Consider the following 21,494-nt stretch of genomic DNA (forward strand, 5'->3'; position numbering starts at 1 on the left):
ATTAATAAAAATGTTGAATATGCCTGATCTCCTCACTGGCACCCTGCAGCACCCCAAGAAACAAACTCTTTCTTCCCCCACACACTACTATTTAGCTTTACATTTATTTTACCTCTTGCACCAGGAGCTTCTCTTCTATGTTCTTAATCACTTTTCAACTGAGCCAAGACTTTTCAGTATCTCACCTTTAATAATTACAGGAAAACCAAACAGAGCTTTTCCTGACTCATTTGCAGTTAAGCGTACTTTCTGCAAGTCAAAGATACATACAAGGATCAACAGAGGGCACACAGAAACCTTGAGGTATTACCCTCTAATACGAGCCTAAAAGCTACACAGGGCTTTGTTCTTCCTAAGATAGTATCCCATCCCAAAAACAATCTCTCAAATATATGCTGTATTAATTAAACTAGAGAAGAGGAAAAAAATGTCAGCATAATTAACATACAAAGCAACAGTATGGCCTACTTAATCACCATGAAGGGCAATCGAATAAAATACTATGCATTTTTATGGAGCAATTTAATCTGGCAAGTAATTAATCACAGAAACACTAAGCAAAACAAATGGATTTCCCTTTAAGGAAGTCACATTTATCATCTGTAATGTATCCCAAACTCTAATTTGTTATCCTGACTCAAAATTATCCAGGAGACAATGAATTGTCAGCTTTAGTAGAACACTGATTTCTTGTGAAAAAGAACACTGAGCTTTTCAAATCAAATTACAGTCCCTGAGCACCCAAAGAGCTAAGGGTTATGGGCTGAAGTACATGTCAATAGGCATGGAGGTCTTCACTGTAAGAGTTCTATATCTAGGTCAGTTTAGTGAAATCCATAAATAATTGCTAAATGATTCATGAAAGAAAACACTTAGCATTACGAGTGACAATTATGGGTCACGGATATTCTGAAAACCCAAAGACAGGATCCTCAATAACTGACAACAGGGGAAACAGAGCTGTTCATCTCAGAACAAGCAAAAGGTGGTGACGGGGGGCAGGTACACATATCAGTACAGGGAAATTTAACTCAAAGAAATCTTGGCTTGCTCCTTCCTTCCTTCCTTCCTTCCTCCCTCCCTCCCTTCTTTAAACAATGATCATTTTCCCTAGGCCCCAACAGCTTCACCAGTTTGAAGAATACCAACAGCTGATTTTTTGAATGGCCTCAATTTTCAAAGACAGAGTGATATACACTAGCTAAGAAGGTCCAAGAAACTATCTTCATATCTCCTCCTTCCCAGTCACCCTCTCTGCTTGGCTATATTTGAGACTAAGAGCTGCCCTTTTCTTTGCCAAGGAAGTTCATCATGGCACTTGTAAGTCTTTGCTTTAATATTCCCATCTCTCTCTCTCTTTTTTTCCCCCCTTTATGTACTAGTCTTGAAGGGCTCTCTCGCACTCTCTCTCTTTCTTCTTCTTCTTTTTTTTTTTTTTTTTTTTTACCAAACTCCTATAAGTTAAAGTACTTGACAGAGTCCCAGACATTTGCTGGCTGCATCAAAGTGGTTTTCTCTTTACTGACCCGCTTGACCTCCAATGCTGGATCCCATGAAAGCATTCAATACTTATTCAACTGTACAGATAAAGTCAGGCGTTTCACACTTCACCCTGACTGTACATCCAACTGAAAAAAGCTGTTGTAGATATCTTATTTGGCCCAGGGCCTTTTCCTCCAGATTTTAATTTTTTTTTTTTAAAGATTTTATTTATTTATTTGACAGAGAGAGATCACAAGTAGATGGAGAGGCAGGCAGAGAGAGAGAGAGAGAGGGAAGCAGGATCCCTGCCGAGCAGAGAACCCGATGCGGGACTCGATCCCAGGACCCTGAGATCATGACCCGAGCCGAAGGCAGCGGCTTAACCCACTGAGCCACCCAGGCGCCCTCCTCCAGATTTTAATCCTTACTTTCCTCTCCAAACCTTTTTGCTTTATTATACCTGGCTTACACCTACAACTTCTTTCTGAACTCTTCCACTCTGCCCTTCAGTCCATTTCTCTTCTGGAGAATCTGACATTTTTGTTCAGTGATTCTCTGAAATGCAGTCTCTGAATTGTCCTGTGGGCTCCCTCCATCAGCCCAACAGTAACTGAAGTACTGTCACTTCCAGCCCATTCCAGCTCAGGCCCAGTTAGTTTCCCGAATACCCACCTGTCTAAGAGAGCAGACCTCTATAGATCTATATTCAACAGATATTCACTGAACACAGGCACTGTGTTACTGAGTTAGACCTGGATTGCTGCCTGTCTTCAAAGAGGTCACAACATAATAAAGAAGGCAAACAGATAAGCAGATAGTTACTACTTTAGGAGGTAAGCCAACAAGCTAGGGAAGAACATCCAAGGCAGGGAGAAAATGTGTGTATGTATATAAAGGGTCGAGAGTATGAAACAGTTTGTCCAGAGAACTATAAGTGTCTCTGTTTTGTCCAGAGAACTCAAGGTGGTCTGGCATAGCTGCAATGAAGACAGAGAGTCCAGAAAGCATATTAAGAATGGAACTGGGGACGCCTGGGTGGTTCAGTCAGTTAAGCATCTGACTTTGGCGCAGGTCATGATCTCAGGGTCCTGGGATGGAGCCCTGCATCAGGCTCCCCGCTCAGGAGGGTGTCTGCTCATTGCTCTCCCTCTGGAGCCCCCCCCCCAAATTGTGTTCTCTCTAAAGTCTTTTTTAAAAAATGATACTGTAGATCATGATACTGTATGCCATGCTACAGAGCTTAGATTTTTAAAAAAGATTTTATTTATTTATTTGAGAGAGAGGGAGAGAAAGCGAGCACAAGTCAGGGGCAGATAGAAAGGGAGAAGTGGACTCTCTGCTGAGCGGGGAGCCTGACTTGGGCAGATCCCAGGACCTTTGAGATCATGACCTGAGCCAAGGCAGATGCTTAACCAACTGACCCACCAAGGTGTACCCAAAGCTTAGATTTTATTCTGCAGGTGTTGAGGGAGCCAGTGAAGGAAACAAACACAGGGAAGAGAGCAAGAGAGAGAGAAAGTGGCACAGAAGATTAAACTAGAGGCTTAGAGAATCCAACTGATGAAGAAATGGGGAGAATGAGTAAATTAACTGTGGTTTATTTACATAATAAAATACTGCTCAGCAACAAAAAGGAATGAACTACTAGATACTAGATAGTTGCACATCCATGTTCATAGCAGCATTTTTCACAACAGCCAAAAGGTGGAAACAACCCAACTGTCCAGCAGATAAACAAATAAGCAGAATGTGGTTTATACATACCATGGAATGCTATTTAGCCTTAAAAAGGAAGGGAATCCTGTCACATGCTCCAACATGAACGAACTTTGAGATCATTATGCTAAATGAAATAAACCAATCACAAAAAGACAAATATGACTCCAGTTATATGAGGTATCTCAAGTAGTCAAATTCAAAGAAACAGAAACTAGAATGGTGGTTGCCAGGGACTTGGGGGAAGGGGAGCTGGGGGGAGCTGTTGTTTAATGGGTATACAATTTCAGTTCTGCAAGATGAAAAGCTCTGGAGATCTGTTGTAGAACAATGTGAATACACTTAACACTACTAAACTGTATACCTACAAACAGTTAAGATGGTAAATTTCATATCTTTCTAACCACAATATAAAAGTATTTATTTTTAAAAAGGAATAACTAATATACACAAAGTGGATGAAATTCGAAAAGATTATATTGAATGTAAGGAGATAGGCACAAAAGAGGTTCCACTACATGATTCTGTTTATATGAAGCTCAAGAACAGGAAAAACTAATTAATGGTCAGAGAAGTCAGAAAAGTGCACAATTCTGGGGACTTTTTGCAGTGATGGTAACGTTCTAAGTCTTGATCCAATATTACATAGGTATATGCATATATAAAAAGTCCAATTACACACCTATGATTTTGCACATTTTACCGTATTTAATACTACAATTAAAAAGAAACAAAGATAGGTTTTCAGTTAGTTGGTAACATTTTATTTACGTTTATGTCTATTTACGGTAACATTCTATTTATGAGCCAGGTGAGTGGCTCATGGATACTCATTTTAGGATCAAGCTTTATCATAAATATACATTAATATCGTACTCTATAGAATTTATTGTCTAGTTCACATATTTTTAAGTAGGTAACTAGGGGTGCCTGGGTGGCTCAGTGGGTTAAAGCCTCTGCCTTCGGCTCAGGTCATGATCTCAGGGTCCTGGGATCGAGCCCCGCATCAGGCCCTCTGCTCGGCCATGAGCCTGCTACCCTTCCTCTCTCTCTGCTTATTTGTGATCTCTGTCTGTCAAATAAATAATAAATAAAATCTTTAAAAAAGAATATTATTTTTTAAAAAGTAGGAAACTAATTCTGATTAAATGGGCAAAAGAAACAGATTTTAATCCATCTCTAAATCCCAACTAGTAAATTATCCCATAAGGAAGATGATGTACAGTCAAAACTCTGGTCAGAAATCTTCCACTCCCGGGCGCCTGGGTGGCTCAGTGGGTTAAGCCGCTGCCTTCGGCTCAGGTCATGATCTCAGGGTCCTGGGATCGAGGCCCACATCGGGCTCTCTGCTCAGCAGGGAGCCTGCTTCCCTCTCTCTCTCTCTCTGCCTGCCTCTCCATCTACTTGTGATCTCTCTCTGTCAAATAAATAAATAAAATCTTTAAAAAAAAAAAAAAAAAGAAAAAAAAAAAAAAGAAATCTTCCACTCCCTTCTACCCAGACTGAGTTCCAACTATAAGTAGGTAATCCTGCTGCCTTTTCAGCAGTGTCACCAACATAAACGCAGGACAGAAGAGACCAATGAGAACCAACTGTATCTGGAACGTCCTTAAGATTGAGAATTTTCATCATATGAAAATAATGTCAAATGAGAGAGAAATTAATGTTCATTGGTATACAGGGCAGTGAAAATGCATTATCGCACCCTGTGTTTGACATCCCACTCACATGTTATTGGTTTAAAAGAAATTATATAGAAACCAATTAGAACAAAAAACCTCATTAAACCTCTTACAATAGGAGCCCACTTTGCTAGAGCATGTATAATATCTGGGCCCCAGGGAGAAATGTATAATCGAGGTAAAATTAATCAAAAGCTACATAAAAAGAACAGCAAGAGACAATTTAAGAGAAAATCTTTCTTCAGTGTTAGAAATTCCTGAAGTCTGATCACTGAGTGCCTAATTCTGCTTATTATTATCTTCCACTATGTAACACTATATTTATAATTAGGCTGATATCACAGTAAAATGACAGTAAAATGCAGACACAATTCATTTAACAATCAATGTACTGAAGCTAAAAATTCTTACCATGTCATTAATTGCCAGCTTAAAACGCTGCCTCAGTTTAAGTTTTAGATGATCACACACCTTCTTTAAGAACCCAGGAGAAATGCAATGCACAAGGCAAGGCTTGTTTAGAGGAGAAATAGCAGGCAGCAGTGAATTTCACACTTTTCTATCCCTGTGGACCCTAACTCAGAAGAGCCTTTACTGTGACCACCAAGCTTACTAGAGGAAACAGTAAAGAGCATCTTCTTTCTCAGTAAAGCCCTCCCCACCTGACCTCACTCCAAACCACCTCTTCATTGTTCTCTACCTGTTAGGTTCTAATTTCTTAGTATAAGAAGAAATAAGGCTTGCTGCGATCTTTTTCCTTCTTCTTCCCCTTCCTTTTTTAAAAACTTAATTTATTTATTTCAACTGATAAATCCCTCTCCTGGGATTTTAGGAGAGTAGGAGGACAGAGGAAGATTTGAACCATTCTATGAAGGTTGTCGTCCCTGATTTTTCTATAAAAGGATTTTATTTTTCTAGTCTGGCCCTGGCTGATGATTCCCCACCTACAGATTTTTCTTCACAAATTTATTTTTTACAAAGAGCTTTGCAGTTGATTCTTAAGGAGGTTTTATTCCAGTCTTTGAGGCCATTTTATATAAGAGCACCAAGCCAAAACCCAGAAAGGGGAGAAAATATTCCCAAATCATCCACCAAATCAGTAGCAGAGTCAGGATTAGATCAAAGCATCTGGACAAAAATTTAGAAGGCATATTTATCAAATGTGCTGATGATACAAAGCTGCAAAAGAAAACCAATACATAGGATGACATAATCAGGACTCAAAAAATATCGTGATAAACTAGAATGACGAGCTGCAATGAACAAGACACATTTAATAAGGCTACAATCTCATTTAGGTTAGTTTCAAGGAAAGATCAACAGGAGATGTTCAGGAGATTCATGACACAGTAACAGTAGCTCTGAATGGTGAGATTTTAGAGGATTATACTTTGTTCTTTGCACTTCTCTGCATTGTTTAAAATTTCTATAATGAACAGGTAGCATTAAAACAAACATACAGGGGCGCCTGGGTGACTCACTTGGTTAGGTGTTGGCATCTGACTCCTGATTTCAGCTCAGGTCATGATCTCAGAATCATGAAATCAAGCCCCGCATGGGGCTCTGCGCATTCAGCGTGGAGTCTGCTTGTCCTTCTCCTTCCCCCTCTACCCACTCTGCGCACGAGTGTGTGCGCGCTCTTTCTCTCAAGTACATAAATCTTTTTTTTTTTTAAGATTTTTTATTTATTTATTTGACAGACAGAGATCACAAGTAGGCGGAGAGGCAGGCAGAGAGAGAGGAGGAAGCAGGCTCCCCACTGAGCAGAGAGCCCGATGCAGGGCTCGATCCCAGGACCCTGGGATCATGACCTGAGCGGAAGGCAGAGGCTTTAACCCACTGAGCCCCCCAGGCGCCCCAAGTACATAGATCTTTAAAGCAGTAAACCACCACTCGAACACCACTACCAACTTAATAATTTAAGGATGGGGGAAGAGGTACCTTGACAGCAGTTCACTTCAAATAGAGTTCAAGGTTTTAGTGGGACCTAAGCTTGTAATGGACCAGCAACACGATTCAGCTGCTGAAAAACTAATGCAACTGGAGCCTGCAAATACAATGTGTCCAGATCCTGGGTGCTAATAGTCTCCCACTAACCTAAACTACTCCAAGCATATCTGGATCCAGTTCTAGGTAACATTCAATCCAATAAACATTTACTGAATGCTTATTTGGGACGAGGCATGCCCTAATCCCATACTTTAGGAGGTAAACTGAGAAGTTAGAATATGTCTAAAAGACAATCACAGTATGCCAAAGATTTTAAAACCATGACATATGATGAACAACTGAAAGAAGAGAGGATACTACAGAAGAGTAGGAATATACATTTTAGCGCTTTGAAGGAGTTAGTATACAGAACAGAGAGTACTTTTTTTTTTTTTTTTTTTGGTGTTGCACCTGAAGGTTCAGGTTATATAGAGGAAGATTCCAACATAAGGAAGAGATTCTCATCATTTTATTTTATTTTTTTTTTTAAAGATTTTATTTATTTGACAGAGAGAAATCACAAGTAGGCAGAGAGGCAGGCAGAGAGAGAGGAGGAAGCAGGCTCCCTGCTGAGCAGAAAGCCCGATGTGGGGCTCAAACCCAGGACCTGGGATCATGACCTGAGCCGAAGGCAGCGGCTTAACCCACTGAGCCACCCAGGCGCCCCAGATTCTCATCATTTTAAAAAAGATTTTTTTTTAAATTAATCTCTTCACCCAATGTGGGTCTTGAATTTACAACCCTGAGATTAAGACTTGAATGCGCCACCAAATGAGTCAGCCAGGTACTCCAAAATTCTCATCATTTAAAAAACCGAATAGTCTATAGCCTAAAATATGAAGCACTATTTCACTAGGTGTTCAAGAAGAGGTTGGATATGACCCCAACAAGTAAGATACATGACTTGGGAAGGAGACCTGATTAGATGGCCTCTTCAGCTCCTTCAGCTTTCAGGGTTCTGTGATCCTGGCACTGCTATCTGCAACACTGAAGTCCAATAGAAGAAAGGAGGTATGGCACCTGGCATTCTGGTATAAATCTGAGAATTTAGAGCGATTATGCTCCTATGAGCCACTCCTCTTTTTGTTTACAACATTCAAAGAAAACCAAAGTTTCATCTGCTGAAGAGATGCCTATTACGTTTGCTGACAGGATAATATACTTCTACCCCATAGTAATGGCTTCCTCAACCCACTAGTAGATTAACAATCTACTGTGTTCTACGTGGTTAGAAAACCTAAGTTAATTGGCCAGAGTTCCAGACCGACTTTTAGGAAAGAAAAAATGGAGAAGGAAAATTAACAGAGAAGAGAAAGAACTGCCCACAATTTAAAAAGACTCCTTTTTTAAGTGTCCTAGATATGGGATGGAAAGAAAGAAATTAGGGACCTGAATTATGCCTTTTGATCCCATTTGTGCTAGGATTTATAGTAGTTACAATTAGAAACCAGCATTTTGTGAACTAAGTCATGATAAAGTGTCTATACTTTCTAGCAAGAGTTCCTTTTGAAGAAGGAAAAAAGAAACCAACCATTTCTCAGGTGAAAATGAAACTTTTTGTCTTACCCTGGGATCAATAATTAGGGAGCAGCACATCCCTTAAGGACCAAGGACAGCTGTACCAGCAAAAGCAGGCCATCTCCAGAGAGCCAGAGGATGAGAAGAACTGGCTGGGAAAAAGCAAAAGCCCAGGAATAATAGACTTTGGACTGCTAGACTCTAGCCCCTTCCCATCCCAATGACCCTACTATAAAATATGTCAAATACCTTTTTTCCTGACCTACTAAGACAGAAGCAGCAAGTCTATGTCACCTTGACTGCCCCTTTGGTTCTCAACGTCTAGCATTTAAAAAGAGTTGTAAAGACAAGGAAGCAGTAACAGAAACAAAAGAATAAAGAAACGCTCCTAAAACCAGACGGTGTTTCTTTTTCTTTTTCTTTTTAATTTGTTTATTTATTTGAGAGAAGGGGAGGAGCAGAGGGAGAAGGACAAAGCAGACTTTGTGCTGAGCAGGGAGGCTGACGCGAAGCTCAGTCTCAGGGTCCTGAGATCGTTACCTCAGCCAAAATCAAGAGTCGGACACTTAGCCAACTGAGCCACTCAGGCACCCCAAAACCACAGGCATCTAAAGAAAGGATCCCAAGTCAATCTCACACAAACACACCACACTTCCTCTCACTCATTCTTTCTCTGAGTCTCTCTCTTCCCAGGTTTTTGATGCTTACCTATTAAAAAACTGAAAAACGCATAGGGTGAGACCTACTGACTAAAAGATTAGCAGAATAAAGGACATACATCACATGGCTCATCTCAGATACCTATAAAAAAGTCAATGCTAAGTTTAAAAACCTAATTTACCACACCACAAAATTATAGGTATGAGATCCAATTAACTATTAGTGGGACAACTGCAATCAAAGGTTTTTGCTGTGTAGATACACATCTAGAGAAACAGAATGAACGCAAAGAATGTTGTCAGACTGAGAACCTAAAAAGGAGATAATTTGGGGGTCATTCACTCACACACATGGGACCAAGGGCTAGAACATTCTGGAGGAAACTGACAATCATACATTTCTTCTCCAGTGCTCTCAGCAATTTCATCTGCAACTGTCTGCTCAGAATCAAGCCCTTTCAACTTACCTCAAGGCCCAGGACTCTTTTATTTTTTTTTTTAAGATTTTATCCATTTAGGGGCACCTGGGTGGCTCAGTGGATTAAAGCCTCTGCCTTCGGCTCAGGTCATGATCCCAGGGTCCTGGAATCAAGCCCCGCATCGGGCTCTCTGCTTGACGGGAGGCCTGCTTCCCCCTCTCTCTCTACTTGCCTCTCTGCTTACTTGTGATTTCTGTCTGTCATATAAATAAATGAAATCTTAAAAAAAAAAAAAAGATTTTATCCATTTATTTGACAGACAGAGATCACAAGTAGGCAGAGAGGCAGGCAGGGGCGGTGGCCGGGGCGGGGGAGGGGGCAGAGAGCCCAATGCAGGGCTCGATCCCAGGACCCTGAGATCATGACCTGAGCCAAAGGCAGAGGCTTAATTCACTGAGCCACCCAGCTGCCCCAGGGCCCAGGACTCTTAATTACCTCTAGTCACAAGAAGCAGCTATTCTAGTATCACTGGCTCAGTCACGAATACAGTCCCTCCAAACCACCTCCAAAATGGTCAAGTAAGTACTTGACATAATTCATTAAGAGAAAAAAATCAATATAATTAACAAGTAAAAAGACCGTCTGATCGTTTTCTAAAACATTCAAAGGTCACCAGATACATATATAAGAACTCTTCCAACTAACTCACCATTACAATTTTTCTCCAACCGGCTATTACAATCCTATAAAACCCTAGCCTTTACAAAAGGTGAGGACCCACACCTGGGAGGCCTCAACTGACACTCTCAGAGCATGCACCTGGAACTCACTAAACAGGTACTTCTATTTTACAGCCCAATAGCTTGATTCAGGATAAAGGGCTGAGCTCAAGGCTGACTTCTTTTCTCCTAGGAGTCACACTCCAGAAACAGTCCCTTATCTGAGCCAACAAAAATAGGCCACAGTCAGCAAACCCTACATTGCTGGGAGAAAATGAGATGCAAAAGACGGGGCACAGGACAAGAATATTTTGCACAAACCAACGCTGACTCCAGACATAAATGCACACACCTAACAACTCCTTAATCCATTCCACATCAAAGTACTGTGTCCTTCTCTCAAAGCTATATACCTCTAAAACAAGTGTATACCAATTAGTGCTGCTACTTTTGCATTATACTCTTTCTTTGTTAAAAAGTTCAAGATGGAAGCATCAAGAGCCAGTGAGCTCTCTATACATTCGAGCTGTAGGCTAGTAGCTCACCAAAGAATGAAGCAGGATCTAGAATGCTGTGTTTAACACCTACATGTGAGAAAATCTCTCACAAACAAAATATATCTAAACTCTAAATACAGACTTTTTCCCCACTCTCACCTAGTCTTAGTTCCAGAGATGATAAAGTGAACAGAATTAGGATCCTGTTTCTAATGCATCCTTACCTTCTCAGGAAATACATGAAATTCTCCTTTTTAGTGTGCTTTTTGGCAAATAAAGTTTACTATAGTGAGTGTTGCATGTGTATGTTTAGATAGAGCTACATAAGAGTGCTATTTCTATATCTCATTGGAATTTAGTATAAATCTAAACAATTTCAGGGGCGCCTCGGTGGCTCAGTGGGTTAAAAGCCTCTGCCTTCAGCTCAGGTCAGGATCCCAGGGTTCTGGGATCGAGCCCTGCATCGGGCTCTCTGCTCAGCAGGGAGCCTGCTTCCCCCTCTCTGCCTGCCTCTCTGCCTGCTTATGATCTCTGTCTGTCAAATAAATAAATAAAATCTTAAAAGAAAATCTGGGGCACCTGGGTGGCTCAGTGGGTTAAATCCTCTGCCTTCGGCTCAGGTCATGATCCCAGGGTCCTGGGATCAAGCCCTGAGTTGGGCTCTCTGCTCCGCAGGGAGCCTGCTTCCTCCCCTCTCTCTCTCTTTGCCTGCCTCTCTGCCTACTTGTGATCTCTCTCTCTCTGTCAAATAAATAAAATCTTAAAAAAAAAAAAAAACTAAACAATTTCTTTTTTTTTATGAGTTTTTTTTTTAAGATTTTATTAAATCTTGTCCCTTCTAGGTCCACCTAGAGCCAAGGGAACTGAATAACGCTGGATATGGAAGGGAGTTGCTTTCTAGAATGAAGTCCCATGCAGATCATCAGAACCAAGGCTGGTAAGACCTCCAGACTTGCAAAGTAATAACAATTTTTTTTAAAAAAAGATAATAATGAACACTTACATAGCATTGACTGTGTGCCAGGTACTATTCCGAGTGCTTTACATATATTGTCATTTAATCATCTCAGCAATGACCCATGTTCCATGAGGAAACTCAAAGCAAAGAGTGGTTTAAAAATGTATCCAGAGTAAGTGGTAGAGCTTAGACTCAAACTCAGAGAACCGAACTCTATATAGAGTCCCTGCTCTTAACCACTACGTTGCGCCATATCTTAAATAAACAGAGCAATGAACAAACCTAAAAAACAAAACTGAACAGGGACATACAGAAAAAATGTGGAGTCTCAAATTCTATACTCAACAGATAATTCAGCCTGATTTCAATTAACAAATCAGAACTGTGGTTAACTCAAAAAAGCAGAGTGGGTGCTGGGATAGACACATGCAAAAAAGTGAATTTGGAGCTTTACCTTACACCATATATAAAACTTTCCTTAAAATGTATCAAAGACCTAAATGTAAGAGCTAAAACTATAAAACTCTTCAAAGGAAACATGAGAAAGCTGCAGGACTTGAATTGGCAATGATTGCTTGGATATGACACCAAAAGCATGGTCAACAAAAGAAAAAAACAGATGAGCTGGACTTCATCAAAATTAAAAACTTTTATGAATCAAAGGACACAACAGAATGAAAGGGAATCTACCGAAAAAAAAATCTGCAAACCATGTATTTCATAAGAGACTGGAATCCAGAATATATAAAAAATTCTTAGAACTCAACAACAAAACAGCCAAACAACCCAATTTAAGAACCGGCAAAGGATAGGAATAGACATTTCTCCAAGGAAGATAGACAAATAACCAATAAACACATGAAAAAGATAACCAATACCACTAGTCATTATGGAAATGCAAGTCAAAACTGCAATTCAATACCACTTCATACCCATTAGGATAGCTATTACCAAAAAATAGAAAATAACGAGTATCAACCAGGGTATGAGAAACTGGAATCCTTGCACAACACTGGTGGGAATGCAAAATGGTGCAGCTGATATGGAAAAGGGTATGGTGATTTCCCCAAAAAATTAAAAATAAAATGACCATATGATTCAGCAATTCCACTTACGGGTATATACCCAAAAAAATAAAAAGCAGGTTCTCAAAGATCTGTACACCCATGTTCATAGAAGCATTATTTATAATAGCCAAAAAGTGGAAGCAATGCAAGGGTCCATCACTGGATAAATGATAAATGTGGTATACATACAATGGAATATTATTCAGTCTTTTTTAAAAAAGTGGGGGATGAAGGGGTGCCTGGCTGGCTCAGTCAGTGGAGCATGGGACTCTTGATCTTGGGACTGTGAGTTCAAGTTGCATGCTGCGTGTAGAAATCACTTAAAAAAAAAAAAAAAAGGAAATTATGATATATGATATAACATGGAAGGACCTTGAGGATATTATGCTAAGCAAAATATGCCAGGCACAGAATGACAAATATTGTTTAATTCCTCTTATAAATATGTTCCTAGAGTAGTCAAACTCACAAACACAGAAAGTGGAATGGCAACTGCCAGGGGCTAGAAGAGGAGAGAATAAGGAGTTACTGTTTCATTTCAGTTGAAGAATATGAAAAAGATGCCTCATGGTGATGGCTGCACAACACTATGGATGCACTTAATGTCACAGAACTGTAGATTTAAAAATGGTTAAAATAGTAAATTTTATATTATGCAAATTTTCTTGCAATTTTCTTTAAAAAAAGCAAAAGTGAGGGGGTGCCAGGGTTGTGAGATCAGTAAATTTTATATTATGCAAATTTTCTTAAAAAAAAAAAAAAAAAAAAAGCAAAGTGAGGGGGTACCAGGGTTGTGAGATCAGCGGCTGCACTGGGCTCTGTGCTCAGCACCGAGTCTGCTCTAGATTCTCTCTCCCTCTCCCGTCCCTTCCCCTCCCACACTCTCTTGGGCTCTCTCTCTCCAATAAATAAATCTTTTTTTTTTTCTTTTAAGATTTTATTTATTTATTTGACAGACAAGAGATCACAGGTAGGCAGAGAGGCAGGCAGAGAGAGAGGAAGGGAAGCAGGCTCCCCGCTGAGCAGAGAGCCCAATGCAGGGCTGGATCCCAGGACCCCGGGATCATGACCTGAGCTGAAGGCAGAGGCCTTAACCCACTGAGCCACCCAGGCGCCCCTCCAATAAATAAATCTTTAAAATAATAACGATGATGATAAGTCAAAAAAATTTTAAAAGGAAAGCGGAAAAAGACCCCAAGGGAATTTCAGATTGAGGGAAATATATAAAACTAAAGTCACACTCACCTGAAATCACAGCAGCCCCAACTAAAAATCTTAATATTCCATTACAAATATCTGGATCTCTTCAACCAAAACTTCTTTACTGTACTGTAGTTCACCAAACCTAGCTATGACCTAACGCAAAACCTAACTCTGCAGCATAAACCAAGTTAGGGGAAAAGAGACGATTAGCCACGTGGGATTCAGTGTTTGGTTTTTTATTTCTAGCTGTCCTCTTAAGAGATCAGAGAATAGCAACTATTAGAATAATATATAATGCTCCCAGTCACTGGGGAAACGATATTATACCAGCCTCATTTTGGTGCGTTGTTTTAATCTGCATAATGCTTTTTATTCTCTGTAATGGGAGATCAGCAGGGTCTGCTTAACAGAAGAAAGGTCATTACTGATAAATTCTAACCAAGGGGATAATCTGAGCCTGCCTGTCTGCCACTTTTGAGCAGACAACTGGTTTAGAAGCTTATTTTCATGTACTTCTTGCTATTCAAGAGTTATCAGCCCAATGCCTCTGCTCCTGTCATTTGACTGCTTTGGTTCACATTTTTCACTATACTACATTGCATCCTTCAGCTAAAGCGCCTGGTGTCAAACTGTTCCTCCTCTCAACTCACCAGTATCCATTCTGCTAAAAGAACTGTGACTCAGAGGCAAATTCTGTAGCCTAAACAGGTTCATGGGCAAGCGGATTTGGACGGACTCTGCCTAGCTGAGACCTCACATTCCCTTTCCAAACCTAATTGCAACCATCAACAGTGAATGTGCACTCCCTGATTACCGCCTGAGGGCTTTTTCTCCATGACATTCAGAATTCTATATGCAGCCTGCTCCAAAGGGTGCTATGCTCAATGAACTCCCCTATCAGAGGCTGCTGAGAGCTATTCTTGTTCCCCAGCCTCCCTAGCAGAGTGTACATTTAAAGCTTTCCTTCTCCTCCTCCTCCCCCTCCTTTTTTTTGAGGGAGTATTTTTTAGGATGAAGGAAAACAGCTACATAAGCACATAAGCAGGAAGTGGGGGAGGACTACTTGAGCACTGAAACAAAGAGATCGTGGAGCAAAGAGAGGGACAAGAGGCAAACTTACAAGATGAACAATTAAGACACTTAGAAAGAAATGCACTAAAACCTCATTCCAAACCCCAAGCTTGTCACTAACCACAGCAATTATCTAAAAAGTCACCCTTGTCAACCCTTGGAGGCCTAATGGATAACAAGGCATTGCAAAAAAAAAACTAAACTTCAGTGCACTCCTAATACAGGAAAAATTTAATATATTAATCACAGAGTTAAAACTTTATCCACCTTAAGAAAATTACAGATCAGGAAAAAACCTATTTGCAGTGATTCAGCCACTATTTCTGTGAGCAACCAGAGAATAGGATTGTGAACTTGGTGCTAATAAAATGCTAATTAAGTGAAAAGCATTAAGATGTTAACTTCAGTAGATTCATTAAGGGCTTCAAATTACTTACCTTGAAAGTTGTTTGGTTAGAAGAAGGTCAGATTTTAGTCTAACATTTTTCTTTTTCTCTTTTGACTAATTAGGTTAATAGTCAGCAGACATCTTCCTAAAGTACAGGATCTCGCTAGGGTAACCTGCTAAGTGGTAGCAGGAAATATTTAGCATAGAAGTCTCCAAGCAAAACTTCCCAAATGTTTTCCTTCCAGTCCTGCATTTGGCCCCTCAGAGTATTTTTCCTTTGTGGACTGAAAGGTCCCCCAATGATAGGTCCGTGATCAAAGGAGCGAGACTGATAGAAAGTGAAGGTCAAGCAAAGCTTTATTTTGCGCCAAGCATCGAGAATCAAACCGACAGTCAAACCAACTGGTCGGGGCCGTCTCTTACAAAGAGGCGACCCCCCTGGGTGGCTCAGTGGGTTAAAGCCTCTGCCTTCTGCTCAGGTCATGGTCTCAGGGTCCTGGGATCAAGCCCGGCATTGGGCTCTCTGCTCAGCGGGGAGCCTGCTTCCTTCTCTCTCTCTGCCTGCCTCTCTGCCTACTTGTGATCTTTGTCAAACAGATAAATAAAATCTTAAAACAAAACAAAGAGGCGACCCCTACCTGCCTTACAGACTAACTTTTATAGAGCAAAGGCCATGTGGTTGGGTCTGGCCACATGCAGGTGGCCAATGAGATTGGAACACACAGAGAAAGCTGCAGTCATGCTAGGTCACACATGGGTGGCCAATTGAATTACAATTTACCCTAGTCACACTCCTTGGTAGCTAGGGAGACAGTATGCACCCCACTGATTGGATGTCTCCACCTGGCCTGACCCGCCCTTGTATTTGGGCTTTGTTACCTGGGACTGATTTCCCGGGCTTGCTTTTAAGTAAGTTCCCTGAGGGGGGAGGGGCAGGGTCAGTTTAAGTTTTACTGCATCAACAACAAAATCACTGTTTAACAGGATGGAGCTGTACGGGATGGAGCTGTCCTGGCTAAATAGGCCCTCACAGGACCAGCTGATCTCTGAAGGCAGCTGAAGTAACAATTATACAAAGTAGAATTTTAATGTAATATTTTATTTTTCTTGTGGCAAAACAAAGGAACAACTCACCAATGGGAAGGAACAAACACAGGGCCCTGTACATTAATGACATCAGGTATTTCAATAAAAATAGCAGTTTCGGGGCACCTGGCTAGCTCAGTCAGTACATTCATCTCAAGGACGTGAATTCAAGCCCCACGTTAGGCATGAAGGCTACTTAAAAATAAATAGTTTCTCGGGGTGCCTGGGTGGCTCAGTTGGTTGAGCGACTGCTTACGGCTCAGGTCATGATCCTGGATTTCCAGGATCAAGTCCCGCATCGGGCTCCCAGCTCCTTGGGGAGTCTGCTTCTCCCTCTGACCTTCTCCTCTCTCATGCTCTCTCTCACTCATTCTCTCTCAAATAAATAAATAAAATCTTAAAAAAAAATAAATAAATAGTTTCTCAAAAACACTAATTTGGAAAAACATTCATGTCCCTATGTTTACTGCAGTATTATTTACATTGGCCAAGATATGGAGGCAACCCAAGTGTCCATCAAGAGATAAATGGATAAATTTGTGGTATGTATACATATATATTCACATACAATGGAATATTACTCAGCCATTAAAAAAGACTGAGCTCTTGCCACTGACAACAACATAGATGAACTTAGAGGGTATTATGCTAAGTGAAATAAGTCAGAAAAAGACAAATACTATATGATTTCACTTACATATGAAATCTAAAAACCAAAACAAATAAGCAAACAAACAAAAACAGACTCATAGTGCTCGCTTCGGCAGCACATATACAAAAACAGACTCATAAATACAGAGAACAAACTGGTGGTTGCCAGGTGGGTGTGGGTAGGGGGATGGATGTTATAGGTGAAGCAGATTAAGAGGTACAAATGTTCAGTTACAAAATAAAAGCAAAGATGAAAAGTACAGCATAGGGAATATAATCAATAATACTGAAATAACTATGTATGGTGAGAGATGGTAACTACACTTATCATGGTGAGCACTGCACTATGGATAGAATTGTTGAGCTGCTACGCTGTGCACCTGTAACTGACAGAACACTGTACGTCAACTATACTTCAATTTAAAAAACAGCAGCTTCTAAGCAGCTGCATTTTAAGAATCTCTCTGAAGGATCAAACAGGAAGAGAGAGACAAATTGTTTAAACACAAATAACTCTGACAATTAAAGAACTGGCATGACTAAGCCACGAAAGACAAGTGAAAAGCAAACAGACTGACACTTGAGCAAATTTAGGCCTCCAAGCATGTGGAAGCACTTTGAATTTTCACTGTCACAATCTAAACTCCAAAGAACATTAAAGTCTGCGGCCTTTCCGCTGCCTTTCACCTGCTGGTAAGATACTATGTTAGGGTTGCCATTAGATATATTGTATCCCAGAAGATCCCAAAGACTTAACTTGTACCTGTCATCAACCACCAAACCACCCTGAGGTCCTCTCAGCTGTTAGATGTCTGATAATTTCGCATGCAACCCAAACATTTTCCAGGGTTATCAAAGAACATACTATAGGAGAGGTGGCTAAGAGTTCATTCACTCTGCCTTAGAATCTTTTCCAGCTGTGAGATCAGCACCAATAATCTCTATAACAACAGAAGGAAATGTTGCACACTATCACAGTTTTACTTCTAAGTCTTTGTATACTTTATCCTTATTAATAAGCTTGGTGGCCAATAGTTAAACATCCCAGGGGCGCCTGGGTGGCTCAGTGGGTTAAAGCCTCTGCCTTCGGTTCAGGCCATGATCTCAGGGTCCTGGGATCGAGCCCCACATCAGGCTCTCTACTCAGTGGGGAGCCTGCTTCCTCCTCTCTCTCTACTTGTGGTCTCTGTCTATCAAATAAATAAATAAAAATCTTAAAAAAAAAAATCCCATAGTATCCCTGGGAGACCCATGGGTCCAATTTTCTGACAGTTTCTTGTTTTCTAAACCACCCAAAGTTAGTAGTGTCATGGATGCACAACACAAGCTCTTAGAAAAAAACGAAGGAGTGTAAGGCAGCACTCATTACTGCTGGAGTGGAATACAGACTTGGGCATACCACATTTTCACCCTCAGCTAAGAGAATACTAACTCTGAGAAAAGAAACTCCCTGTACCACCCTCATTCAAAGCATCGAAATCTACCTACAGCAAAACATCTCTCAAGGTTAAGGATAACATCTTAACTCTCATAGAAGGGACAAATGAAGACATACTTAGGAAACATTATAAGGAAGGCTCAAAATGCTAATCCTAAATACAGTATGGCAATCATTCAAAAAACTAAACAGAATTATCATATGATGTACCAATTCCACTTCTAGGTATATGCCCAAGAGAAGTGAAAGCAGAGACTGGACAGATATTTGTATACCCATGTACAAATAACCAAAACACAATGACCAAAAGGTGGTAGCAACCCTCTTGGGATTTCATCAATGCAAGAATGGATTTAAAAAAACATGGCATATACATACAATGGGATATTAATCAGCCTTTAAAAGGAAGGAAATTCTGACCCATACTACAACAGGGATGACTCTTAAATACATTATGCTTCAGGCCAGTATTTTATAGTTCACTAAGTCCCGTCACATATGTTATATAATTCTCACAACTATTTCCCCATGAAGGAATTGATAATCATCATGATCTTCATTTTATAGATAGTGGAAAGAGGTCCATAGAAGCTAAATAACTTGCTCAAGGTCACACATTGAGTGGTAGAGACAAAAAAAAAATTTTTAAAGATTTTATTTATTTATTTGACAGACAGAGATTACAAGTAGGCAGAGAGGCAGGCAGAGAGGGGGAAGCAGGCTCCCTGCTGAGCAGAGAGCCCGATGCAGGGCTCGATCCCAGGACCCTGGGATCATGACCGGAGCCAAAGGCAAAGGCTTTAACCCACTGAGCCACCCAGGCACCCCGAGACAAAAATTTTAAATCCTGGGCGCCTGGGTGGCTCAGTGGGTTAAGCCACTGCCTTCGGCTCAGGTCATGATCTCAGGGTCCTGGGATCGAGTCCCGCATCGGGCTCCCTGCTGAGCGGAGAGCCTGCTTCCCTCTCTCTCTCTCTGCCTGCCTCTCTGCCTACTTGTGATCTCTCTCTCTGTCAAATAAATAAATAAAATCTTTAAAAAAAAAAAAATTTAAATCCAGCTTCTCTAACTAAAATTTCCATGCTCCTTTCAGTACATCATGCTGAGTGTTCTGTTTACCTCCATGGTAGCCTTAGATGCAACTCAATGGGAGCCTTTATGACATGGAAGAAGGAGCCCTGGGGTGCTGGGCTGGCTCAGTCCAGGTGTCTGGCTGGATTAGTCAGTGGAGCATATGGCTCTTGATCTTAGGGTTGGGAGTTTGAGCCCTAAGTTGAGTGCAGAGATTACTTAAAAATAGACACTGGGGAGGGTATGTGTTATGGTTTGCCAGACAACAACTGTGGGATTTCCTGCAATTCACAATATCTTTAAGACTCTGTTTTCTCATTGGTACAAAGTATTTTTTTTTAAAAGCTTATGATACACTCTATGGAGTTTGAATATTGAAGAAGACAGTATATAAAAGAGCAAAAAACTTAGCACTTATTAAGGGAAATAAGTGTCAAAAAGGAAAAAAAGGGGGCACCTGGGTGACTCAGTCATTAAGTGTCTGCCTTCGGCTCAGGTCATGATCCCAGGGTCCTGGAATCAAGCCCTGCATCGGGCTCCCTGCTCGGAGGGAAGCCTGCTTCTCCCTCTCCCAGTACCCCCTGCTTGTGTTCCCTCTCTCGCTTTGTCTCTGTCAAATAAATAGTAAAATCTTAAAAAAAAAAAAAAGAAGAAGAAAGAAGAAAGCAAGGAAGGAAGAAAGGAAGGCAGAAAGGGAGAAAGAGAAAGAAAGAAAAATAATTTTTAGCTGGCTTAGCATTACCACTATTTTGCCCTGATCTGGCCATAGTGTGGTAAGTGACAAACACATTTTCCTGTAATCTCTTGAGAAAACTGACTGGATCTTTGATACATTTTTTTTTTAAGATTTTATTTATTTGAGGGGGGTGCCTGGGTGGCTCAGAGGGTTAAAGCCTCTGCCTTCAGCTCAGGTCATGATCCCAGGGTCCTGGGATCGAGCCCCGCATCAGGCTCTGCTCAGCAGGGAGCCTGCTTCCTCCTCTGTCTCTCTGCCTGCTTCTCTGCCTATGTGTGATCTCTGTCAAATAAATAAAATCTTTAAAAAAAAAAAAAAGATTTTATTTATTTGAGAGAGAGAGAGTGAGAGAGAGCATAAGAGGGGAGAAGGTCAGAGTGAGAAGCAGACTCCCTGTGGAGCTGGGAGCCCGATGTGGGTGGGCCTCGATCCCGGGACTCCAGGATCATGACCTGAGCCGAAGGCAGTTACTTAACGAACTGAGCCACCCAGGCACCCTTTGATATTTTTGACATATACTCCAAGTCTAATTCATTAGTGACAGTGAAGATGAGCTAATTATTCTCTGCAGCAAGTTTATCAAAGAAATGTGAGGAATGAAAATGAAGGTAGATGCCTGATAGAGACTTGCAAAGAGAAGAAAGAGGTCATAGTTATAGGCATCCACTCAAAGTTCAGCCCAGTCCTTTCCGGGCTATTCACAAAAAGCATAGGCCAAAAGCTTAAATCAACTGTTTGATGGCCCTTGGGAAGAATAAGGACAGCAGCCAAGTCAGAAGCCACCGAAAGGGAAAGCAACAAAGTAGGAGATAAAGCAAGCATAAAGGAATGTGATCAAGGAAACAGGTCCCAGATGAAAAGGAGCTGCCTGGAAAGCCTAAGTAAATACATGAATAAATAAACACAACATAAATTATACCCATATGAACTTCAAACTCTAGCCCAGAATCTGGAGCTTCTTTCAAACACCCACATTTGTCATAAGGCCCTTGGGCCACAAAGGGATATTTGGGAGAAGGCAGTTTGTAATCCCTGATTTTTATAGAAAATCACATTTATCATGAGGCCTTACTACAGTATCTGGTTTATTTGCTAGGTACAGATATGCATTTGTGAGATTTATAAAGCTATGTTTGCAGCAAAA

General features: G+C 40.8%; 1 protein-coding gene across 3 annotated transcripts in view; it reads right to left on the minus strand.

Annotated features, from left to right (window-relative positions):
* The window catches only part of ARMH3 (armadillo like helical domain containing 3), a 187,025-nt gene that overhangs the window by 62,418 nt on the left and 103,113 nt on the right, over nucleotides 1-21,494 (minus strand). The gene's annotated exons all lie outside the window — the stretch shown is intronic.

The sequence above is a fragment of the Lutra lutra genome, chromosome 14 (genome assembly GCF_902655055.1).
Source record: "Lutra lutra chromosome 14, mLutLut1.2, whole genome shotgun sequence".
Taxonomy (NCBI): domain Eukaryota; kingdom Metazoa; phylum Chordata; class Mammalia; order Carnivora; family Mustelidae; genus Lutra; species Lutra lutra.